General features: G+C 36.6%; 6 non-coding genes across 6 annotated transcripts; 2 read left to right on the top strand and 4 right to left on the bottom strand.

Moving 5' to 3' along the window:
- Window positions 1–10,585: 10,585 nt before the first annotated feature.
- On the bottom strand, window positions 10,586–10,657 carry trnap-ugg (transfer RNA proline (anticodon UGG)). The gene has a single exon. It is a non-coding gene; the product is annotated as a tRNA-Pro (tRNA).
- A 2,034-nt stretch (window positions 10,658–12,691) lies between these two features.
- Window positions 12,692–12,763, bottom strand: trnap-ugg (transfer RNA proline (anticodon UGG)). Its single transcript has one exon. It is a non-coding gene; the product is annotated as a tRNA-Pro (tRNA).
- A 2,155-nt stretch (window positions 12,764–14,918) lies between these two features.
- On the top strand, window positions 14,919–14,991 carry trnar-ucg (transfer RNA arginine (anticodon UCG)). Its single transcript has one exon. It is a non-coding gene; the product is annotated as a tRNA-Arg (tRNA).
- Window positions 14,992–16,052: 1,061 nt separating this feature from the next.
- Window positions 16,053–16,124, bottom strand: trnap-agg (transfer RNA proline (anticodon AGG)). Its single transcript has one exon. It is a non-coding gene; the product is annotated as a tRNA-Pro (tRNA).
- A 449-nt stretch (window positions 16,125–16,573) lies between these two features.
- On the top strand, window positions 16,574–16,646 carry trnar-ucg (transfer RNA arginine (anticodon UCG)). Its single transcript has one exon. It is a non-coding gene; the product is annotated as a tRNA-Arg (tRNA).
- Window positions 16,647–17,084: 438 nt separating this feature from the next.
- trnap-ugg (transfer RNA proline (anticodon UGG)) lies at window positions 17,085–17,156 on the bottom strand. The gene has a single exon. It is a non-coding gene; the product is annotated as a tRNA-Pro (tRNA).
- Window positions 17,157–23,204: the final 6,048 nt, after the last annotated feature.

Raw genomic sequence — 23,204 nt, 5'->3', positions numbered from 1 at the left:
ACCATGGAGTTGTTGAAAAATTACACCTGTTTTTTCACAGGCTTATAGGGTCATCTGTATCATGGTTTGTTGGGACACACAGGTTTAAAGGGTCTGCTTGTGTAAATCATTCATACACAACAAGCAAAGTGGTTTAAAGGGTCAAACATGGTTTATCAGGACCAGTAACATAAAAAAAACACTGACTGGGGTTAGATGCATACCTCAAGAAAATGATGAATGAATGACAAGCTTTTTTTATTGTATTTGCTGTTTACATGTACACACAGAGTGCTAATTCATAGTAATTAGAGTAAAGTATTTATTTGCAGTAATAATACATTACAAGAATAATAAGTAATAATAAAAACAAGCTACCACACAACTTACAGAATACTAAAAACAGTGTGCACTGTTAAATGTTAAAAATGTTAAAACTGAAGTACATCAAACATTTAAAGTACAGGAGTAAAAACAGATACATTAAATACTTAAATAGATAATATTTAAAATGAGTTTAAAACTATTTTTAAAATGTTTAAAAAGTAGAAATCTAAAGTTTAGAAAAGCAGAAATAGTTCACAGCGTTCAAATTCTATGTAAAATTGTACAAATGGCATCTTTTATACGTTTCCTTTAAATGCTTGATGCATTAAATACTTAAACAGATAATATTTAAAATGAGTTTAAAACTATTTTAAAAATGTTTAAAAAGTAAAAAATCTAAAGTTTAGAAAAGTAAAAATAGTTCCCAGCATTCACATTCTGACTAAGTACAATAGTCCAAATGACATCTTTTAGACTTTTCCTTTAGACATTAAAAACATTGCTTGTTAGATTTTCCTTTGTTTCTCACAAAGTCTCTTATATTCTGAAGAGTTCGTGAGTCAAGAACTGGATGTTCAGCTGTCTTGCAGGCATGACACTCCGGCAATGTAGCCAGCTTTCCCTTTTTAATGTGCTCCCGGAAGTATTTGAAGACAGATTTGACTTCTGAAGGAGCCCATGGTCTTTTAACATATGCACGCTTGTTTTTTTGTCTGTCGAGCTCTAATATAAACACACACACACAAAATAGGTTAATACAAATTATCAGCATAGTTAGTTTTTTTTTTATTGGTTTAGCACAATTTTACAAGCAACTGGTACATTTTCAAAATGCTTAGTACTTTTATCACAACAGATCATCAAAAGTGCACCTTTTAAAACATGTCCAAATATTTTTAATTGTGCAAGTACAGTACACAATCACAAAATATCCTTTACACTACACAAATTAAGTGTGTTGTCAATGGAAATGTTTTAACACTGACTTAATAGTAACTTTCTGAAACCACAGTACAAACTATGTTTTAAGCAAGCAAAATACAAGATTTACAGATAGCACATTTATTCATCTCCACTCCGAAGAGGCATAAAGTAAGTTTAGTTACATCTTTTGGTAATTTATCGTTAATTGTTAATTTATGAAACTTGACGAGTATGTTTCAACAAACACATAGACTGCTGAATCATGTCAGATCCCTCTGCTCAACTGTCATCTGTTCATGCAGAGGTTGATATTAATTCCTGGCTGTGTTTTCTTTGACTGTAGCTTCAAAATACAAAACGCGATACATCTTTTTCACTCTCTTTTGTCAAATTTAATTATAATTTAGCCTTTATCAATAACAGATTTGGTGAGAAAAATAGGTTAACGTTACTCTGTTTGGATTTATATTTGTCCGTGTTCAGTGTACGTCATCATGCTCTCTGTGTATGTGTGTGTGTGTGTGTCTGTAGGAGCGGCATTCAGAGCGGAGCTCATTAATATTCACAATACAAACCATATTCGGTCAATCATGGACCTTCTGATCTAGGGGTATTTTAAGGAGTAATAAATTAGCTTATAAAACTGTTTCTGGAGATTTTTTGAACTTACCAAAGCCATAAACCTACTATGCAGATATCAGAGAACAATTTAACTTATTAGACCAATGCAGTATATGGAACTTTTAAATAACCAAAAATAAACACGAGGAAACATTCTGAGTATATATATATATATATATATATATATATATATATATATATATATATATTTATATATATTATATATATATATATATATATATATATATATATATATATATATATATATATATATATATATATTTATATATATATATATATATATATATATATATATATATATATATATATATATAAATATTTATTTATTTATTTTTAATAAAAAGCATTTAAAAAAATTTCTGAGCCCTGATACATAACACAATTATCTAGTGTTCTGAAAAAGTAATTATGTGGAATAAAAATATGTGCAACTATAATGAAATCATGACATCAGGTTTTGAAAGAATAAGTAGTGGTATTACAATGGATCAGTTTAAAGTTTTGTACTAAGAGATTTGAAAATGTTCACCTTTTGAAAATAGTGCCAAACAACCATACCTGTATTTTTTGTGGATGAACTGGCTCCCCCGCTGACTCCTGGGTTTTTACCTATACAATGTGTAAAACAATTGTTAAAGATGTTTTTATTTGTATTTTTTACTTTTCATAAAATTGTATGTATTGGTTCTGTCAGAATTGAGCTACTTAAGGCATAAACATAAAATAAGGTAGGTCCCTTAGCTTATTTCTTTACCAGATGCAAATTAAGTAAGATGTCTACTCTGTAAATTTATACTGCAAAGGACCTCATTAGAAGTTGAGCATGCATACATTTTTCAACTTGTTACCTGATTGGCTCATCATATCTCGCATCATTGCTTCTGTGATCAATCCCATGGCCTTTTTAAAGAATGCAGCGGATGCGTACTTCTCCCGGTTATTTACACTAGGCTTGACATAATGACACATTCTCATCCTAGATCAGCAAACCTGCAATGAACTAAGCCAAAACGCACTGAGTAAACTAGGTCAAGTTACACTTTTTGTAAAATTATGGCTTTCTTAGTTCTACTTTTGGTCAACACCCCTCAGGAGGTGAGAACATGACACATGGAAGCCTAAAGACAAGGAGACAACAGAAACACAGGAATGTCGGTAAGTAGCAATCACAAAGAGTGTCTGAGGGTGTGAATTGTAAATCACTGGCTGATGGAGCAAAGGTGAGTATCTTTTATAAGAAGCTTTTATAATCGGGTAATTAAGCATGTGTGCCCTGGGGTCTTAGCAAGGGTGGTGGCTGCAGTGAATGCCTGGCATTACCCCATCCTGCATGTGTGGCTCCTGATGTTATTATTGGAAGACTACAACTTATAAGGCCCTGCTGGTCTGGATGAGAGTGGTAAAAAAAATGCTGAGGAGGACAGGGGCTAGTACATCACTGGGAATCTAGGATTTTTCTTCCATGCTGTACCCAGTCAATCAGATATTGCAAATAATTATTTTAGCATTGTGAACCCAGTTTCTGAACACAGGGAAGAACAGTTCAGCACTTAGGGCAGTAAGTAGACCTTTGATGCAAATCAGTTTACGAGCCTTGGAGAAGTGCTGGGATGAAGAGTGGAACAAGTTTAGCCAGAGGCAAACTTCTATGTGTTTTTGACAGCACAGACTACGCAGCTTCAGTTGCATGTTCTGCCTGGGTGACCAGAACCCAAAAGATTGCATACTGTGGACTTCATTGAGATTTTATTGTATGGGACACACAATAAGGGTTGGTAGTAGAACTGACATAGATTAGTTGAGATCAAAGGAGAATTTATAGGACAGGGCATCAGCTTTGCTGTTTTTAGAACCTAGTTGGTAAGTGATAGTATAAATGTTCCATGGAAGGGACTTAGGGTTGCCTCGAAGAAGGTAACTAGGAGGGATCTAGGATTTTCCTGAAATCTTGAGTAAAAATCTTCGGTAGAAATTTGCCAAGCCGAGAACACTCTGGAGTTATATGATGACGTTGAGCCATGTAAGGACTTTACCTTTCCCTCGTCCCCTCAAGGACTGATGAAATATAATAATTAGACTAAGGGGGTGTTGAGATCACACTTCCCCAACATCACATATAGATTGTTTTCTCAGATGTTGAAGGACCAGCATGACTTGCTGGCAATGGTCAGCCAGGATCTGGGAAAATATTAGGATGCTGTTGATGTAGACAATGAAAAATTGATGGAGGAACTCTTGGAACACCTTGTTCCTGTAGGTCTGGAAAATGGCTAAAAAGTTAATCAAATGTCTCATTCTAAATTAATAAATGCTTTCATAACGTATTTCACAGCATGCACGATGTAACCTTTTTCAAGGTTTGTCTAATTTGTTTTACTGCAGGCTACACTGTGATATGCATACAGAATTCACATTTAATACTGAAATAACTTCCTTCGGATTTGACCATACAATTAATAAATTAAAAAATACAAAAAATAAATTAAATATTCCAATTGATTAAGATAAGAATAGCAATAATCCAAAATACTCAAGCGCAGACAAATCGTTTTCAAAAGTCTGCTAGTTGTCAACTGATAACCACACCAGGTAGTTAGTTGGATCCACTGGCAGAGGAGGAGGCCAGAGAAACCTGGCAGCCAAACTTATTGTGTGGGTTTGCTAGGAACTTACTAAACTACATGTTGAAGGGTTTTTCAACTCTCCCATCTGGAAAAGCTTTGACCAGATCCTGCGGGAGGCTGGAATTTAAACCAAATGGTCCATGCTCTCTGACTTTGTCAACACAGTCATCAGGAGCTTTGGCTTCAAGGCCTCTAGTGCCTGTTGTGGCAGAACCCACAAACCTGGTAATGGACATTGGAAGCAAAGGATGCCATTAAACTAAAGGAGAAGTTCTACCAGGCCTGGCTGGCTTATGGGACAGCTGATGATAATCAATCAACACGCCAAGCGTGCTGCAACCCATGTGGTTGGGGAAACAAAAAGTTGACCAAGAGGACTACTGGCCTGCCTCAAAGATATTCTGGGGACATTATATGGTGGAAGGAATTCTTTGAGGACATGCCCTCAATTAAGAAAGCAGAGATGACAGATACAAGGGTTAACTTGCTCGTGCAAGCTCAAGTCACTGAACTAGTCTGTAAGCTTCACAGTAGAAGTGGCTGGGAGTAAGATCCACCCTGGTTACCTCAAATCTCTGAAAGTTCTAGAGCTATCTTGGCTGACATAATCTACTGGATAAAGGTGGCTTGCTATATCCAGGTTGGATGAGAGTCTTTGCTCCAGGTAGAGAAGTTCAAGTATCTTGGGGTTTTGTTCATTAGTGTGGGAAGTGGGTAATTAGATTGGCAGGCAGATTGGTGCAGTGGCAGCTGCAATGAAACTGGTCAATTGGTCACAGAAGTGTCTGTTGAAGTAAAGGAGGAGCTGGCCCAAAAGGCAAAACTCTGGATTTACATGTTAAACTACATTCCTACTCTCACCTATAAGCTTTGAGTCATGACCAAAAGGACAAAATCTTGGATACAAGCAGCCAAAATGAGCTTCCTTCACAGGGGTGTACCATAGAGTTAAAGTGAGGAGCTCTGTCACTTGGTGTAGACATGGCTTAGGTATCTGTTTCAGATGCCTTCTGGATGCCTACCTGGGAATGCCTACCTTGTCCCACTGAACGGAGGCCCTGTGGAAGACCCATGGCATGCTGGAGGAAGTGTGAAGTGAAGTCTAAAGTACCATGCTGAGACAGCTACCCCTGTGACCTAATTCAATTCAAATAATCTTTATTTCTATAGCACTTTTACAAAGTAGACTGTGTCAAAGCAGCTTAACATAGAAGTTTTAGCAACTAGTTTAGTCAACTAGCTTTGCCAAAAAATTTTTTTATAAATAAATAGCATTTGTTGGATACTAATTTGTTCATTACCAAGATACATTACTAAATTAATTTTATATATATATATATGTGGGCATAGGTGGGCAAAGATTTTTTTTAATCTAGATTAATTTTGAAATTAATCTAGATTAAAATGGCTCATTTGAATTCTGCCGAAGGCATTCAGAATATGTGTGCTGCCCAAATAATAAGTCTTTGAGAACGGGTTTCTCGAGCCAGGTGACGCATTAGACCAGGGGCTCATCTCCTATTTCCAAACTGCATCACAAAGTGCTTGAGAAACTGTTCTACTATGATAATTGGTGATGAAAATAAATTATGTTCAATAAGATGTACTCGTGTTTACTAACTGTTTATTCAGTTAAACTTTAACTGTTGGCCTACATAAACTCCAAACAGCGATTTCATACTTGCTTTTGATGTACATACATACAGAAAATGCTGCTTCTCAATGCCAAGTTCACAGAGCCCTGACGGTGTGTCAAACATTGCATGTTTACACGGGCAACAATACTTTAATACGATTTTAATATGATTAAATCAATACTCTGATTAAGAGTCTACCATGTAAACAGAGAATTTTGATTACCTTAATGCGACTAAAGTTATAACTGATCTAAACAGAAATGGAATTAAGACATGTGGAGTATGCATATATTAGTGGCATTACTGAAGTAAACACTGCAATCCAACTATTACCGTCATGTAGGACTTTTCGCCATATTTTCCGACAAGATCCAAGACACAGGCGGCTGTCAGTAAAGGACCGCACACAAAACACGCACACACCGCGAAATGCAGAAGTTTTTTTTCTTTGCGTTTGGCGATCGTTATTACATTCCATAACACTCTCACCAGTCCTTACCCCTTATTTGCGTCTAATACCTCAGTTTGTCACGAGTTAAAGTGAAACTGCCGATTCTGAAGCTAAAGTCAGGCATCCCTCTGGTTTTGATTCAGAAGGGCACTTTGTTTGTCAGATGGCTCACCGGTCAGGTATACATCTGCGTAAAACTATCAAGGTGAAAGTCATCATAGCTTGCTTGTAGAATAGACCCAGCTCCCAACACAACTTTGAGAATAGATTAATGGCGATATTTTCTCACGTTAACGCAGCCATTAACTATAATATATATATATATATATATATATATATATATATATATATATATATATATATATATATATATATATATATATATATATACACAAAAGTACATGCATGCTAAAAAATTTATTAATATACAATAAATATTTTACAAAAATAATTAAATACCGTCATTTCTGGGGGTCAGGTCTGGGACCACTGATGTCTTCATCACTGTCATCCTGTTTGTCATCCTCATCAGTAAACCCTGCTGAAAAAAACATAATAGACCAGCATGATTTTCATGCTGGTCAATGCTAGTTTAGCTGGTCTACCAGCTTGGTCTTGCTGGTGATGCTGGTAGACCAGCTTCAGCTTGCTGGTCATGCTGGTCTACCAGCTTGGTCTTGCTAGTCATGCTGCTCTACCAGCTTAGTGTCGCTGGTGATGCTGGTCAACTAGCAAGGTCTCATTATGCTGGTCTACCAGCAAGGTATTGTTAAGATTCATTTAATTGCTAGTTTCTGTTCAAATTACTGACATAAAAAAATACTGAAACTGGAATTAAGCTAGCATTGTCAAGCAGTCCTTTAGGAGAAGTATACTAATATTTTGTAAATCTTTGGCCTGCAATAAATCATACCCCTTCCTAATTTTTTCACACAAATATATTACAATTATATATATATATATATATAAAAAAATAGAAGATTCTTGAACATTAACATCTGTTTGAAACTTTTTTTTTATTGCAACCGAATTTTTGCATGATATATTGATACTGTAGTATTGCTACCACAACAATATATAGAGTACATTCTATATTCACATTGATAAATGATCATGCTTCATCTGCATTCATACATGTGCAAGATAAATACAGTACAATGTAATGTGGGGGTTGTTTAATCAAATAACACTGCAGTAACATTGGAAAACCATTTGTTCATTTGTAGTTTCAAACTCAGTTAAAACTCTTAAAGCCATAGTACACCTAGCAAGTTCAGGGCATTGCAATTTCAGAAAGACAGCAAAAACATTTAGGTGACTGACAGGTTAAGCATGAAATCTTTGATACAAAAGATTAGTTTCCAATCAATAGTATATATATATATACATACATACAACAATTCATATACGCCACCATGTGGACATGACAACATCAAAATACTATAAAAATAAATCTTAAAATATAAATACATTTTTTATGCTACTTACACTGGCTGGGTGATATGGCAAAAAAATTATCACTATCATTATTTTTTTTAATTTCAGTCGATATCGATAATTAATCACAATAAGCATACCAATCCCTTTGTGCAGCTGATTCACACATTATGTGAAATGTTCTAGCTGTCTGACAATATAAAACACGTTTGGAACAACAAAAAGGTGACTTAATGGTGACAGAATTTTCAGTTCTGGATGAACTCTCCTTGTAATGGTGATTATGGTAAATTTAGGGTAAAATATCCTTTAATATATTTTATTTAGGGATGCTAACGATTACTTGATGATCAATTGATTGTCGATAACCCTTTAATTGATGGACCTTATCGATGACTGATTAAGCATGGACATTTAACGGTTCAGTTACGCTTTGCGCTGTGAGACGCGTGCATGACTTTATGCATAGGCAAGTTTTTGGTAGTTTAGGAGGTTTTGGAAAAGCCTGCAAACCTGTATTTTTATCTACATAAACAGTCAAAAAAGGTATTTATAAATCACTGTTCACATTTTATCAGTGATAAACGTTAATTTCACACACATAAAACATGAAACCTAATATATACAAGGTTCTAGAAATGCATTTCCCCTCACTTGTCTTTTTAGTAACTTTTGCGGCATCATCTTCTGAGATTAAAGACCCTGCAAGTGTCACATGTGTTAGCTTACATTTTTAATAATATATAATTTATGTAAAAAAATATATACAAATATTTTGAAGAATATTTATGCACTTACACTCAATCTAATCGTTATATGTTCTCTTTTTTATTAATCTTTTCCTCTTCTCATCTGGCATAGTGGTGACAATGTCATGCTCAGTTTGGGATGACGATGCATCATACATTTCACAGTCTTTCTCATTCTCTACAAAACAATGTGTTTGTGTGTCAAAATTAATATATTAAAAGAAATTATGGATTTGCAGGTGTAAAACTTAACCTAAAAATTAGCATTGAAGGTCAATTTTGGTTTCAAATTTGTGAACTAGTCTTTTTCATATGGCAGTGGTGTTGGTAAACATTTTTGCCCCAAACAGGATAACCCTGCTTTTTTACTTCTCTTTTTTTTTCTTGTATTTCAAACTCCCATTATTTTATACTTAATTGTGTTATGGACCCAAGGCTTGATCAGTCGAATTCTCAAACTTTAGAGGAAATTGCTATAGTCAAGGCAGTGTCATCTTTCATGGATCAGGTTGGATGCGTTGACCCATGGCACTTCCTCAATCCATGATGAAAAGATTTTTCTTTTTTCCAGTGTTCATCAATCTCATTCACACATTGATTATTTTTCTTAAAAACAGCTCTCTTACCTTTTATACTATACTTCTATACTTCTTTTATAAGTTATACTTCTGTATATTCTACTATTGTCATCTCTGATTATGCTCCACATTCTTATAATCCTAAATCTTTCTTATTCTAGAGGTCGGGCAAATCAGCGGAGGATTGAAACTTTCATGTTTCTATTACACTCTAATCCAAAGATATGTTTTTTGAAGTCTGAATGGAAATCAATGGAGTTTGTTGCCAAGGAGCTAATTTTTTTTTTTTTTTTTTTTTTTTTTTTTTTGCTAGGGCATGGTTACAGAGTATTCAATGAGAAACTTGTGTGCAATTGTTTGTTTGAGAGAAATAAGCCCTCTCCCCTCTCTCTACGACACTGCTATGCAAAGATATGCTATGCAAAGATCTGGCCCTGTTATAATGGCAATCTACAGTATAGGATCACTTCCTGGGGTGCTCTGAATTTATTCTTTGATTTTGTTTGATGTATACCGAGGCCTTTAAGGAAAACACAGCTAATAAATTAAATAAATATATCAAATGTATATATTTAATTAAGACTTGCTTTGAATATACACTTGCATGTTTTTTTATTTTATTGTAAGTGATGCATTTTATATTCTGTAAATTTCCTGTTTTTTAAACCACTGTATCTTGTTAAAGGCATACAAAAAATCCATGACAAATGATTGGCGAAATGGCCCAGTGGCCTAATGGATAAGGCATCAGCCTCCGGGGCTTGGGATTGTTGGTTCAAGTCCCATCTGGGTTGTCTTTGAAGGTCTCACTTCAATTTGGGAGCAATGTTTGGTGGATGAAACACGGTAGCTGTGAAAACCTTCTTGAGATGTGTTTGCATGTCATTACCTTCCTGCATTGCCATGCATATTACCTGTTATGACTAAAAGGGTAACGAGATACTTAACGCGAAAGGCCATTTTGAATCCTGCATGGTGCCTACAGAGAAGAGACTGTGTACAAAGACAAAAATGGTGCTCACATATAAAGATGGTGGGTTGTTTAAGATCCATAAACAAATCTAAAAACCAAATCATTGCTGCTCCTTTTTTTGTCTGTATAATTGTACATGTTAGACTGATTTAGATGAGAAGTCCACTAAATGTTCATTAACTAATGTCAAAGCAAAAGCTGCTACAAATAACATAGAAACACCATAGACAGCACAGCACTGCTGCTTTTTCTATGACATTCATAGGGCTCGTCCGGGATTTGAACCCGGGACCTCTCGCACCCAAAGCGAGAATCATACCCCTAGACCAACGAGCCCTGTAGAAGCAGTCTGCAGTGCCACAAAAAATTCTATGAGACCGATCCACTCTACTCTTTGTTCATGTTGTTTTTGTTCCGTGTGTCAGCAACTCCCTGGAGCCATATTACAGTTCACAGGCAGTATAAAACAGCCCATTGGCCTAATGGATAAGGCACCAGCCTTCGAAGCTGGGGATTGTGGGTTTAAAGTACCAACTGGGTTGTCTTTGATGCAGTTCCTTTTAAGTTTACTGTGCAAGACAATCCAGTGTTACCTTTAAAAAGCTAGGTTCATACCCCTAGGTCAAAAAGACATGACAATGGAAAACTCCTCAGAGAAGCTGTTTTGTCATTAGGTGTACACACCAGATCGTCTGAATGCAATATGGCATAGGGATCCTAAAGTACTGTTTTCTGAGTTACAAGAACTTCTTGAGCCATACATCAGATATGACATAAGCAAGTGTTGACCCAGTGGCCTAATGCAGTGGTTCCCAAAGTGGGGGTCGGGACCCCCTGGGGGGTCGTGGGACAATGACAAGGGGTCGCTTGGTGATTTCCAAAACTCAAATTAATTTTATTAAACTATTTGAATTACCATATTTTATTCATAACTCAGAGACGATAATTAATAGTTGCGTTAAAGAAACAACAACAACAACAACATACAAATACAAATAAGCCATCAGCCTTTAATTTTTAGATTAAAATGTAATAAAATTAATAAATGACAAAAAAAATCATTATACGGTTAATAGGCTGTTGCATTTTTTTGTTGTCAATATGCTCATGCTTATATATGCCTATAGTTGTGTCTGCAACACTTATATATTTACAGTATAACCACCTTGAAAAATGAGGGTCGCGAGTCACTGACATTGTTATTTTGGGGGTCACGGGCTGAAAAGTTTGGGAATCCCTGGCCTAATGGATAAGGCATCAGCCTTCGAAGCTGGGGATTGTGGGTTCAAGTCCCATCTGGGTTGTCTTTGTTGGGTTACATTTAAGTTGTGTGAAACAATTCCGACTGGTCAACTCAAAACTTAGGCGGGATGATCTGAGGACAATAGTTAGCTTTGAATTCTCAGACTTGCTGCACACTTCAAATGAGATTCATCCAAACTTGCTTGAATCTCACTGTCACGTTACAAACCTAAAAGGTTCTGTTAAGCTTTGGTAATGGAGATCTTGACTTCAAGTACCCCGTGGCTTTCAACTAATGGTCTCATGTTAGGTGGATGATGATGAAATGCAAACAAGAAAATAGCTGCAGAAAGGTTGTGATTGCAAGTTAATGAGAGTGGCCTTGTCTGGAATTTGAAACTCAAAACCAGTCACACCATACGCGAGAACCATACCCCAGGACCAATGAGACAAGAATGTAGATGATTGCACAAAGAAAATGTTTGTCCATTAGTTGCACACATCTTATTTGACGGAATGCAAACTGGCATCGAGATCCTAAAATGCAGTTTTCCATGCGTTGGCATCTTGTTGAAGGCATACAAAAAATCCATGACAAATGATTGGCGAAATGGCCCAGTGGCCTAATGGATAAGGCATCAGCCTCCGGGGCTTGGGATTGTTGGTTCAAGTCCCATCTGGGTTGTCTTTGAAGGTCTCACTTCAATTTGGGAGCAATGTTTGGTGGATGAAACACGGTAGCTGTGAAAACCTTCTTGAGATGTGTTTGCATGTCATTACCTTCCTGCATTGCCATGCATATTACCTGTTATGACTAAAAGGGTAACGAGATACCTAACGCGAAAGGCCATTTTGAATCCTGCATGGTGCCTACAGAGAAGAGACTGTGTACAAAGACAAAAATGGTGCTTACATATAAAGTTGGTGGGTTGTTCAAGATCCATAAACAAATCTAACAACCGAATCATTGCCGCTCCTTTTCTTGTCTGTATAATTGTACATGTTAGACTGATTTAGATCAGAAGTCCACTAAATGTTCATTAACTAATGTCAAAGCAAAAGCTGCTACAAGTAACATAGAAACACCATAGATGGCACAGCACCGCTGCTTTTTCTATGACATTCATAGGGCTCGTCCGGGATTTGAACCCGGGACATCTCGCGCCCAAAGCGAGAATCATACCCCTAGACCAACGAGCCCTGTAGAAGCAGTCTGCAGTGCCACAAAAAATTCTGTGAGACCGATCCACTCTACTCTTTGTTCATGTTGTTTTTGTTCCGTGTGTCAGCAACTCCCTGGAGGCATATTACAGTTCACAGGCAGTATAAAACAGCCCAGTGGCCTAATGGATAAGGCACCAGCCTTCAAAGCTGGGGATTGTGGGTTTAAAGTACCAACTGGGTTGTCTTTGATGCAGTTCCTTTTAAGTTGACTGTGCAAGACAATCCAGTTCAATTCAATTCACCTTTATTTGTATAGCGCTTATACAATGTAGATTGTGTCAAAGCAGCTTCACATAAAAGGTCACAGTAAATAGGAACAGTGTAGTTAAGTTTGTAGTGTTTAAGTTCAGTTCAGTTTAGCTCAGTTCAGTGTGGTTTAATAATCACTACTGAGAGTCCAAATACTGAAGAGCAAATCCAACGATGCGCAGCTCTACAGATCCTGAACCATGCAAGCCAGTGGCGACAGCGGAGAGGAAAAAAACTTCACTAAAGGCGGAAGTGAAGAAAAAAAACCTTGAGAGAAACCAGGCTCAGTTGGGCACGACCATTTTAATTTCTCCGCTGGCCAAACGTCTTGTGCAGAGCTGCAGTCTCAGTGGCGGAGGCTGGAAGCTGGCCTCAGCGAAGACTCGTCTGTCTCTGGAGCGTCACAGGAAACAGTCTCATGTTCTCCACTCTTCCATGACCATCGCAGTAGTTGTTCAGGATTCGGCCAGGTCCAGGATATGGAAACCTTGGGATCATCTCGTCGTTGGTCTTGGATCGAATCAGTGACTCTGCATAGTCTGAGGGCCTCGGGAAGAGTATCCCCAGGTGGAAATGGAGAATAAAGAAAATAATTAGCGTAGCTGATGTTCACAGTGTATATCAGCAAGATGCATAACCTGTGTGGAAGCCCCCTAAGTGGTGCACTAAGTGTATGCTTTACTGAACAGATAGGTCTTTAATCTAGTTTTGAATTGGGAGAGTGTGTCTGAGCCTCGGACGTTATCAGGAAGGCTATTCCAGAGTTTAGGAGCTATAAATGAGAAGGCTCGACCTCCTTTACTCGACTTTGCTATTCTAGGTACTACCAGAAGCCCTGAGTTTTGAGATCTTAAAGAGCGAGTTGGATTGTAGCGAGACAGAAGATTGGTTAGATAAACAGGAGCTAGATTATTTAAAGCTTTATATGTAAGAAGCAATATTTTAAATTCAATACGAAACTTAACAGGCAGCCAGTGTAAGGAGGATAAAATTGGGGTGATGTGATCAAATTTTCTAGACCTGGTTAGAACTCTGGCAGCTGCATTTTGTACTAATTGAAGTTTGTTAATAGAGGATGCTGGGCAGCCAGCAAACAGTGCATTACAGTAGTCCAGCCTAGAAGTCATAAAAGCATGGACTAGCTTTTCTGCATCTGAGATGGATAGCATACTTCGTAACTTAGCAATATTTCTCAGATGAAAGAAAGCAGTTTTTGTGACATGGGATATATGATTTTTAAAAGTTAAATTGCTGTCTAATATGACACCCAGATCTTTTATAGTAGAACTAACGCTAACTTTGTATCCCTCTAATTGTAGGTCGAGTTGTGAGATCTGCTGTGTACAGGATTTAGGCCCAATAAGTAATAATTCTGTTTTGTCTGAGTTTAAGAGAAGATAATTGTTGGTCATCCAGTCTTTAACATCTTTAATACACTCAGTTAGCTTGGACAGATTAGACGTCTCGTCAGGTTTAGTTGAAATATATAATTGAGTATCATCAGCATAGCAGTGAAAGCTGATCCCATGTCTTCTAATAATGTCTCCCAGGGGTTGCATGTATATTGTAAACAGTAAAGGGCCTAAAACTGATCCTTGAGGCACCCCGTATTTTACTGGGCTGATTTGTGAAGGCTGTCCATTTATATTTACAAACTGGTAACGGTCAGATAAGTATGACCAGTGTTACCTTTAAAAAGTTAGGTTCATACCCTTAGGTCAAAAAGACATGACAATGGAAAACTCCTCAGAGGAGCTGTTTTGTCATTAGGTGTACACACCAGATCGTCTGAATGCAATATGGCATAGGGATCCTAAAGTACTGTTTACTGAGTTACAAGAACTTCCTGAGCCATACATCAGATATGACAAAAGCTAGTGTTGACCCAGTGGCCTAATGGATAAGGCATCAGCCTTCGAAGCTGGGGATTGTGGGTTCAAGTCCCATCTGGGTTGTCTTTGTTGGGTTACATTTAAGTTGTGTGAAACAATTCCGACTGGTCTTCTCAAAACTTAGGCGTGATGATCTGAGGACAATAGTTAGCTTCGAATTCTCAGACTTGCTGCACACTTCAAATAAGATTCATCCAATCTTGCTTGAATCTCACTGTCACGTTACAAAGCTAAAAGGTTCTGCTAAGCTTTGGTAATGGAGATCTTGACTTCAAGTACCTCGTGGCTTTCAACTAATGGTCTCATGTTAGGTGGATGATGATGAAATGCAAACAAGAAATTAGCTGCAGAAAGGTTGTGATTGCAAGTTAATGAGAGTGGCCTTGTCTGGAATTTGAAACTCAAGACCAGTCACACCATACGCGAGAACCATACCCCAGGACCAATGAGACCCAAATGTGGATGATTGCACAAAGAAAATGTTTGTCCATTAGTTGCACACATCTTATTTGACGGAATGCACACTGGCATCGAGATCCTAAAGTGCAGTTTTCCATGCGCTGGCATCTTGTTGAAGGCATACAAAAAATCCATGATAAATGATTGGCGAAATGGCCCAGTGGCCTAATGGATAAGGCATCAGCCTCCGGGGCTTGGGATTGTTGGTTCAAGTCCCATCTGGGTTGTCTTTGAAGGTCTCACTTCAATTTGGGAGCAATGTTTGGTGGATGAAACACGGTAGCTGTGAAAACCTTCTTGAGATGTGTTTGCATGTCATTACCTTCCTGCATTGCCATGCATATTACCTGTTATGACTAAAAGGGTAACGAGATACCTAACGCGAAAGGCCATTTTGAATCCTGCATGGTGCCTAAAGAGAAGAGACTGTGTACAAAAACAAAAAATGGTGCTTACATATAAAGCTGGTGGGTTGTTCAAGATCCATAAACAAATCTAAAAACCGAATCATTGCTGCTCCTTTTTTTGTCTGTATAATTGTACATGTTAGACTGATTTAGATGAGAAGTCCGCTAAATGTTCATTAACTAATGTCAAAGCTGCTACAATTAACATAGAAACACCATAGATAGCACAGCTCCGCCTCTTTTTCGATGACAGGCGTAGGGCTCGTCCGGGATTTGAACCCGGGACCTCTCGCACCCTAAGCGAGAATCATACCCCTAGACCAACAAGCCCTGTGAAAGCAATCTGCAGTGCCACAAAAAATTCTGTGAGACCGATCCACTCTACTCTTTGTTCATATTGTTTTTGTTACGTGTGTCAGCAACTCCCTGGAGGCATATTACAGTTCACAGGCAGTAAAAACAGCCCAGTGGCCTAATGGATAGGGCACCAGCCTTCGAAGCTGGGGATTGTGGGTTTAAAGTAAAAACTGGGTTGTCTTTGATGCAGTTCCTTTTAAGTTGACTGTGCAAGACAATCCAGTGTTACCTTTAAAAAGCTAGGTTCATACCCCTAGGTCAAAAAGACATGACAATGGAAAACTCCTCAGAGAAGCTGTTTTGTCATTAGGTGTACACACCAGATCGTCTGAATGCAATATGGCATAGGGATCCTAAAGTACTGTTTTCTGAGTTACAAGAACTTCCTGAGCCATACATCAGATATGTCAAAGGCTAGTGTTGACCCAGTAGCCTAATGGATAAGGCATCAGCCTTCGAAGCTGGGGATTGTGGGTTCAAGTCCCATCTGGGTTGTCTTTGAAGGTCTCACTTCAATTTGGGAGCAATGTTTGGTGGATGAAACACGGTAGCTGTGAAAACCTTCTTGAGATGTGTTTGCATGTCATTACCTTCCTGCATTGCCATGCATATTACCTGTTATGACTAAAAGGGTAACGAGATACCTAACGCGAAAGGCCATTTTGAATCCTGCATGGTGCCTAAAGAGAAGAGACTGTGTACAAAGACAAAAAATGGTGCTTACATATAAAGCTGGTGGGTTGTTCAAGATCCATAAACAAATCTAAAAACCGAATCATTGCTGCTCCTTTTTTTGTCTGTATAATTGTACATGTTAGACTGATTTAGATGAGAAGTCCGCTAAATGTTCATTAACTAATGTCAAAGCTGCTACAATTAACATAGAAACACCATAGATAGCACAGCTCCGCCTCTTTTTCGATGACAGGCAAAGGGCTCGTCCGGGAATTGAACCCGGGACCTCTCGCAACCAAAGCGAGAATCATACCCCTAGACCAACGAGCCCTGTAGAAGCAGTCTGCAGTGCCACAAAAAATTCTGTGAGACTGATCCAATCTACTTTTTGTTCATGTTGTTTTTGTTACGTGTGTCAGCAACTCCCTGGAGGCATATTACAGTTCACAGGCAGTAAAAACAGCCCAGTGGCCTAATAGACAAGGCACTAGCCTTCGAAGCTAGGGATTGTGGGTTTAAAGTACCAACTGGGATGTCTTTGATGCAGTTCCTTTTAAGTTGACTGTGCAAGACAATCCAGTGTTACCTTTAAAAAGCTAGGTTCATACCCCTAGGTCAAAAAGACATGACAATGGAAAACTCCTCAGAGAAGCTGTTTTGTCATTAGGTGTACACACCAGATCGTCTGAATGCAATATGGCATAGGGATCCTAAAGTACTGTTTTCTGAGTTACAAGAACTTCCTGAGCCATACAGATATATGACAAAGGCTAGTATTGGCCTAATGGATAAGGCATCAGCCTATAAAGCTGGGGATTGTGGGTTCAAGTCCTATCTGGGTTGTCTTTGTTGGGTTACATTTAAGTTGTGTAAAACGATTCCGACTGGTCTTCTCAAAACTTGGTTGTGATGATCTGAGGACAATAGTTAGCTTTGAATTCTCAGACTTGCTGCACACTTCAAATAAGATTCATTCAATCTTGCTTGAATCTCACTGTCATGTTACAAACCTAAAAGGCTTTTTTTGTTCAAGATCCATAAACAAATCTAACAACCGAATTATTGCCGCTCCTTTTTTTGTCTGTATAATTGTACATGTTAGACTGATTTAGATCAGAAGTCTAAATGTCCATTAACTAAAGTCACAGCAAAAGCTGCTACAATTAACATAGAAACACCATAAATAGCACAGCTCCGTCTCTTTTTCTATGACAGGCGTTTTTGTTTTGTTTTTTTATTACAGAAACAACGCCCTTATCACCTCAATTGTTTACCTGTTTTTTTTTGTTTTCTGTTTCTGCTCCGGGGCACCAGCAGCAGAAAAGACACCAGCAGCAGAGCTTGGACACGGGAAGTTTATTCGCTGCCAAATGAAGGAATTCAAAAAGCTTACAGCACCTGGGATTCCCAGGCGGTCTCCCATATAAGTACTAACCAGGCCCAACCCTGCTTTGCTTCCGAGTTCAGATAAGATCAGGCATTGCCTTTTTTTAATTATTTTTTTTATTATTAAAATAGTTTCAAATACAATTCCACACGGTAAAGCACAATCCAGTACACATTAAAAAATCATTTGGAATCAAAACATTAAAACTGTGGTAAATTCCAGTTCACTTCTTTAAAAACTTGACATGCTTTGTCCGTCAAAATTTTGTGCAGTTCTCCTAAATTTTTCTCGTTTTTATAATATATATACAGTTTTTCCACATATCCTTCCGTTTTCCTCCTTAAAATTGCCCATACATCCATCACAATTTTTTCTTTTTTTGCCACAATTCTTCTTTCCCACATTGCATTCTTCATCAGCATGATACATAGGTTGACAATTTTCTTATTTTCATTTTTCTTATTCCATCCCAACATCAATACTCTGTTCCATTCTGTTTCATTTTCATCCCAGTCTTCAAGTAGTCCTTTAATTAAAACTTTACAATCTTTTAAAAAACTTTCCAATTCTTGACAATATAAAAACATGTGTAAAAAACCCTCTTCTTCTTTTTGACATACTTTACATATTGCACTTTGTTTCATCCCTATCTTGTTTAAAATGACATCTGAAAAGATTGCTTTGTGCCTTATTAAAAATTCTAGACATTCGACTTTAGTTTCTACATACCTTCCTTTCATGTTCCCCCATACTTCATTTGCTTTTACATTGTATTTTTCCATCCAGTATTTGTTTGCTGTTGGTTCTTTAAAAACTTTCTCTCTAAAAAAACAATAAATATTCTTCACAGTACATTCTTTAAAATCGTGTGTTTTTTCTCCTATTTTCACATACACTTCATTTGTTTCTTTTTCTTTTTCAAAATTGTCTATGCTTCGTATCCATTCTTTCGGAATTGCCTGTTTAATTATGTCAAGATTTTTCACAATTTCCCTTCTGTTGTATTCCTCTTTCGCCTCCTCCATTGTGTCTATAACATATTGTTCAGTTAAAAATCCTTCTTTAAATTCATATAAAATGTCCCTTACTTTTAAAATCCCAACTTCTATCCATTTCTTAAAAAATAAAACCTTCCCTTGACTTAAAATGTTGTTGTTCAAGAAAAGAGGTTGGTTTAAAATGTTTTCCCTTCCATGTGGATTATATTGCACTATAGTTAAAAAGTTCCCCCACGCACTTAAAATTTCTCTACAAAATTCAGGTAAGTTTTCTGTCATCCAATCTTTTGTTTTCATCCATAAAATCCCATCTCCCATGTTAAAATGACCACATTTGTTTAAAAAATATTTCATTGTTTTTTTTTCCACTCTGCTTTGTTTTCTTTTTCTAGATACTTCTTTATTCTTTTCACTCTTAAACTATTTTTCCTTTGTTCTACATCTATTAAACCCAACCCACCCTTGTCTGTTTCCCCTACAACTGTATTAAAAGCAATCCTTGGTGGCTTACCTCCCCATAAAAAATCAGTAAAACATTTTTTCAACCTCTTTTCTATCCACATTGGCATTTCTAAAACATATAAAACATGCCACAACTTAGACTCCATTAAAACATTTATAATTAAAACTTTTCCTTTTAATGTCAGTGTTCTTAGTTTCCAGTAATTTAACCTCCTTTCTATATCTGTTAAAAAACCCTCCCACATCTTATCTCTAGCTGTTCTGGCATCTTTCCCCATTAAAACCCCTAAAATCTTTATTTCTTCTACTTCTTTAAAATTGGTGCAATCTGCTAAATCTGTCTCCTTTCCAAACTTCATATAAACCGTTTTGTCTTCATTTACTTTACTTCCTGATCCTTTACAAAACTGTTGTACTATTTTCATTGCTTCTTTCACACTCTCTTTTCCTTTTACTATTAATGTAGTGTCATCTGCATATTGAAACATTTTATTTACTTTATTTTCTTCAATTTCCATTCCTTTTATTTTTTCTTCTTCACTGATAGCTAGGCCCAGGGATTCTGCCACAAGTGAATATAAGAGTGCTGACAGAGGACATCCTTGCCTTATCGATCTTGTTATTTTAAAACATTCTGTTAAAAAGCCATTACATTTAATTTTTGTTAAAATACCCTTATATAAAATCCTGATCCATTTTCTAAAAACTTCTCCAAAACCAAACTTTTTAAGTACTTCGAATAAAAACTGGTGTTCAACTCTGTCAAAAGCTTTTTCGAAATCCAAACTTATGATATATCCTTCCTCTTTTTTGTCCTTCATATATTCTATGATGTCTTTTATGCTCATTGTTATATCTGCTATGTCTCTTCCTTTTATCGCGTAGGCCTGTGTTGTTTGAATTATTTTTGGCATCACTTCTTTTAATCGATTTGCTAAAATTTTAGTTAAAATCTTCAAATCTGTGTTTAACATTGTGATTGGTCTGTAATTTTTTAACAATGTCTTTTCTCCTTTTTTGTGTATTAATTTCATTAATCCCATTCCCATTCTTTCATTTAATTCTTCTTTTTGCAGTATTTCTTTAAAAATTTCAGTTAAAATTGGTATTAAAATTTCCTTAAAACATACGTAAAATTCACTATTTAACCCGTCTATTCCTGGACTTTTCCTTTTGTTCAAGCTTTCTATTGCTTTTCTTATTTCTTCTTCTTTTATTTCTTGGTCACATTCTCTTTTATCCTCTTCATCTATTTTTGTTTTTATCTGTTTTAATAATTTTTCCATTTGTAATTCATCAACTCCCTGTGTTTTAAATAACTCCTCATAGTATGTTTTTATTTCTTTTAAAATGTCTTCATTTCCTTCTATGCTTTCTCCTTTTGCTCCTTGTATTATCTTTATTGTTTCTGCTTTTCCTTTTTGTCTTTCTAAATCAAAGAAGAATTTTGTGCACTTTTCTCCCTCTACTACATATTTTGCTTTGCTTCTTAGTCTAGCTCCTTCATATTTCTTTTCCTCAATTTCTTTCAGTTTTTCCTCCATTTCTTTTATTTTTTGTATGTCTTTTTCATTTTTTTCTAGTTCTTTTTCTAAGATTTCTTTTATTGTTTTTTCTTGGTGTCTTTTATTCTTTTGTATTATTCTACAAAATTGTATTGTAGTTTTTTTAATCAGATATTTGACATTTTCCCACCATAGTCTTTTGTCTTCATTATATATTTGGTTTCCTTTTTCCTTTTCTATTATTCCTTTTATTTTTTTAACATAGTCTTCATTTTTTAAAATGTCACTATTTAATGTCCACACCCCTGGGCCTCTTTGTATTTCTTCTGTATTAAAATTAAACAATAAAAATTTATGGTCACTTAAAACAGTTTCATCATACTTTATTTTTTCTATATAAATTTCTATATTTCTTGTGCATAACACATAGTCTATTCTCGATTGAGTTACAAAATTCCCTACTATTTGTCTTCTAGAAAACTCCTTTTTCTTCCCGTTTCTCTCTCTCCAAATGTCTATCATTCCTTTTTCCTCCATTAGTGATTTTAGTTCTTTTCTTCCTGTGTCTGATTTAAAAACCATACCTTCTGTTATGTCCTGTCTGCTAAAAACAGTGTTAAAATCCCCACATACTATTATTTGTTTATAGTCGTTTAAAAACCTTCTCAATATGTTAAAAAGGCTTTTCTTTTCACTCTCTTCATTGGGTGCATGCACGTTAACTAAAATGATATCTTTCCCTTCATATTTTATTTCTAAAATCATACATTTCCCTTGTTTGTCTTTATATATTACTTTACTCATTTGTAGTGCATTCTTTCTTATTAAAATAGCTACTCCTCTCCCAGCTTTCCCATCTCCATTACTATAATAAAAGTCCCCATCCCACTCTTTTTTATATACGTCCATCACCTCATTTTTCCAATTTGTTTCTTGTAAAATAATTATTTCTTCTCTTTTACACTTTTCTTTTACATTTTGGAATTTTCTGATGTCTAAAAGCCCTCTTGCATTAAAAGACACAATTCCTAAAACCATAAATAAGATAAAAACATTCATAAAAACCATCATCTCAGTCCATCTCTTCCAAGCCCTTTAGCAACTCATACTTATTTGCGCATTCGATTTCTTCATCTTTTAGCAGTTTTTTCCTTGCAGTCTCTAAATTAGGTTTTATCTTTATCGATCTTCTTCTTTTTGATGATTTCACCTGTGTCTCTTTGTTTCCCTCCTTTTGTAAATGTTCCTCTAACTCGTCTTGCTCCTCATTACTTTGGTCTTTTGTCTCCACTGTGTCCAATGCCTTTTGAAAACTGTCTGTCATGTCCATTTGTGTCCAAAATATGTCTTCCTGTTGTCCTTGTTGTAAGTCTTTATTATTCGAATTGCTCATTTCTGCTGCTTCCAAAACATTCCTTAAACTGTCAGTCATATCCATTTGAGTCCATGTTGTCCCTTCCTGTTCAGTGACTCTGTCCTTTCCATTAGCCTCTTTCTCTTGTAGTTTTTCACTTTTAGATTCTGTTCTTCTGTCTTGTGTTGTTGTTTTGTCCTCTGACTGTATATTGTCTCCTTCATACATCTGTCTGTCTACCCGCTGCTCTACCTCCTCCTCCTCTTCCCCCATCCAACATTCACATTTATTTAAAACCTTATTACAATCCGGGCACTTCACCGCATCGCAATCCCTTGCGAAATGCCCCCTTTCCTCGCACTTAAAACACTTAAAATCTGGACAGTCTTTCACCACATGATCTGGGCTCATGCACAGCCTGCAAGTTTTCACCTGATGGCTGTGCATCACCCTAAAGTATTGTGGTCCTTCTGCTGTCTCTATTCTTGTGCTGTACGGGAGGGACGCCACTTCTTTGGGGAATCTGGTTTTAACAAACCTCGTCCCATCTTCAATATCTGTGCCCGGATAAAACCTTCTTTTAATTTTTGAAATGGGACAAACTCCCCAATGATCCAATTTCTCTAAAATATCTACGTCAGCAACATAGACAGGCAGATGCATGAAGGAGAC

This window comes from Danio aesculapii, chromosome 4, assembly GCF_903798145.1.
Source record: "Danio aesculapii chromosome 4, fDanAes4.1, whole genome shotgun sequence".
Taxonomy (NCBI): Eukaryota; Metazoa; Chordata; class Actinopteri; order Cypriniformes; family Danionidae; genus Danio; species Danio aesculapii.
The sequence above is the reverse complement of the archived record's forward strand: the minus strand, read 5'-3'. Positions and strand labels throughout refer to the sequence as shown.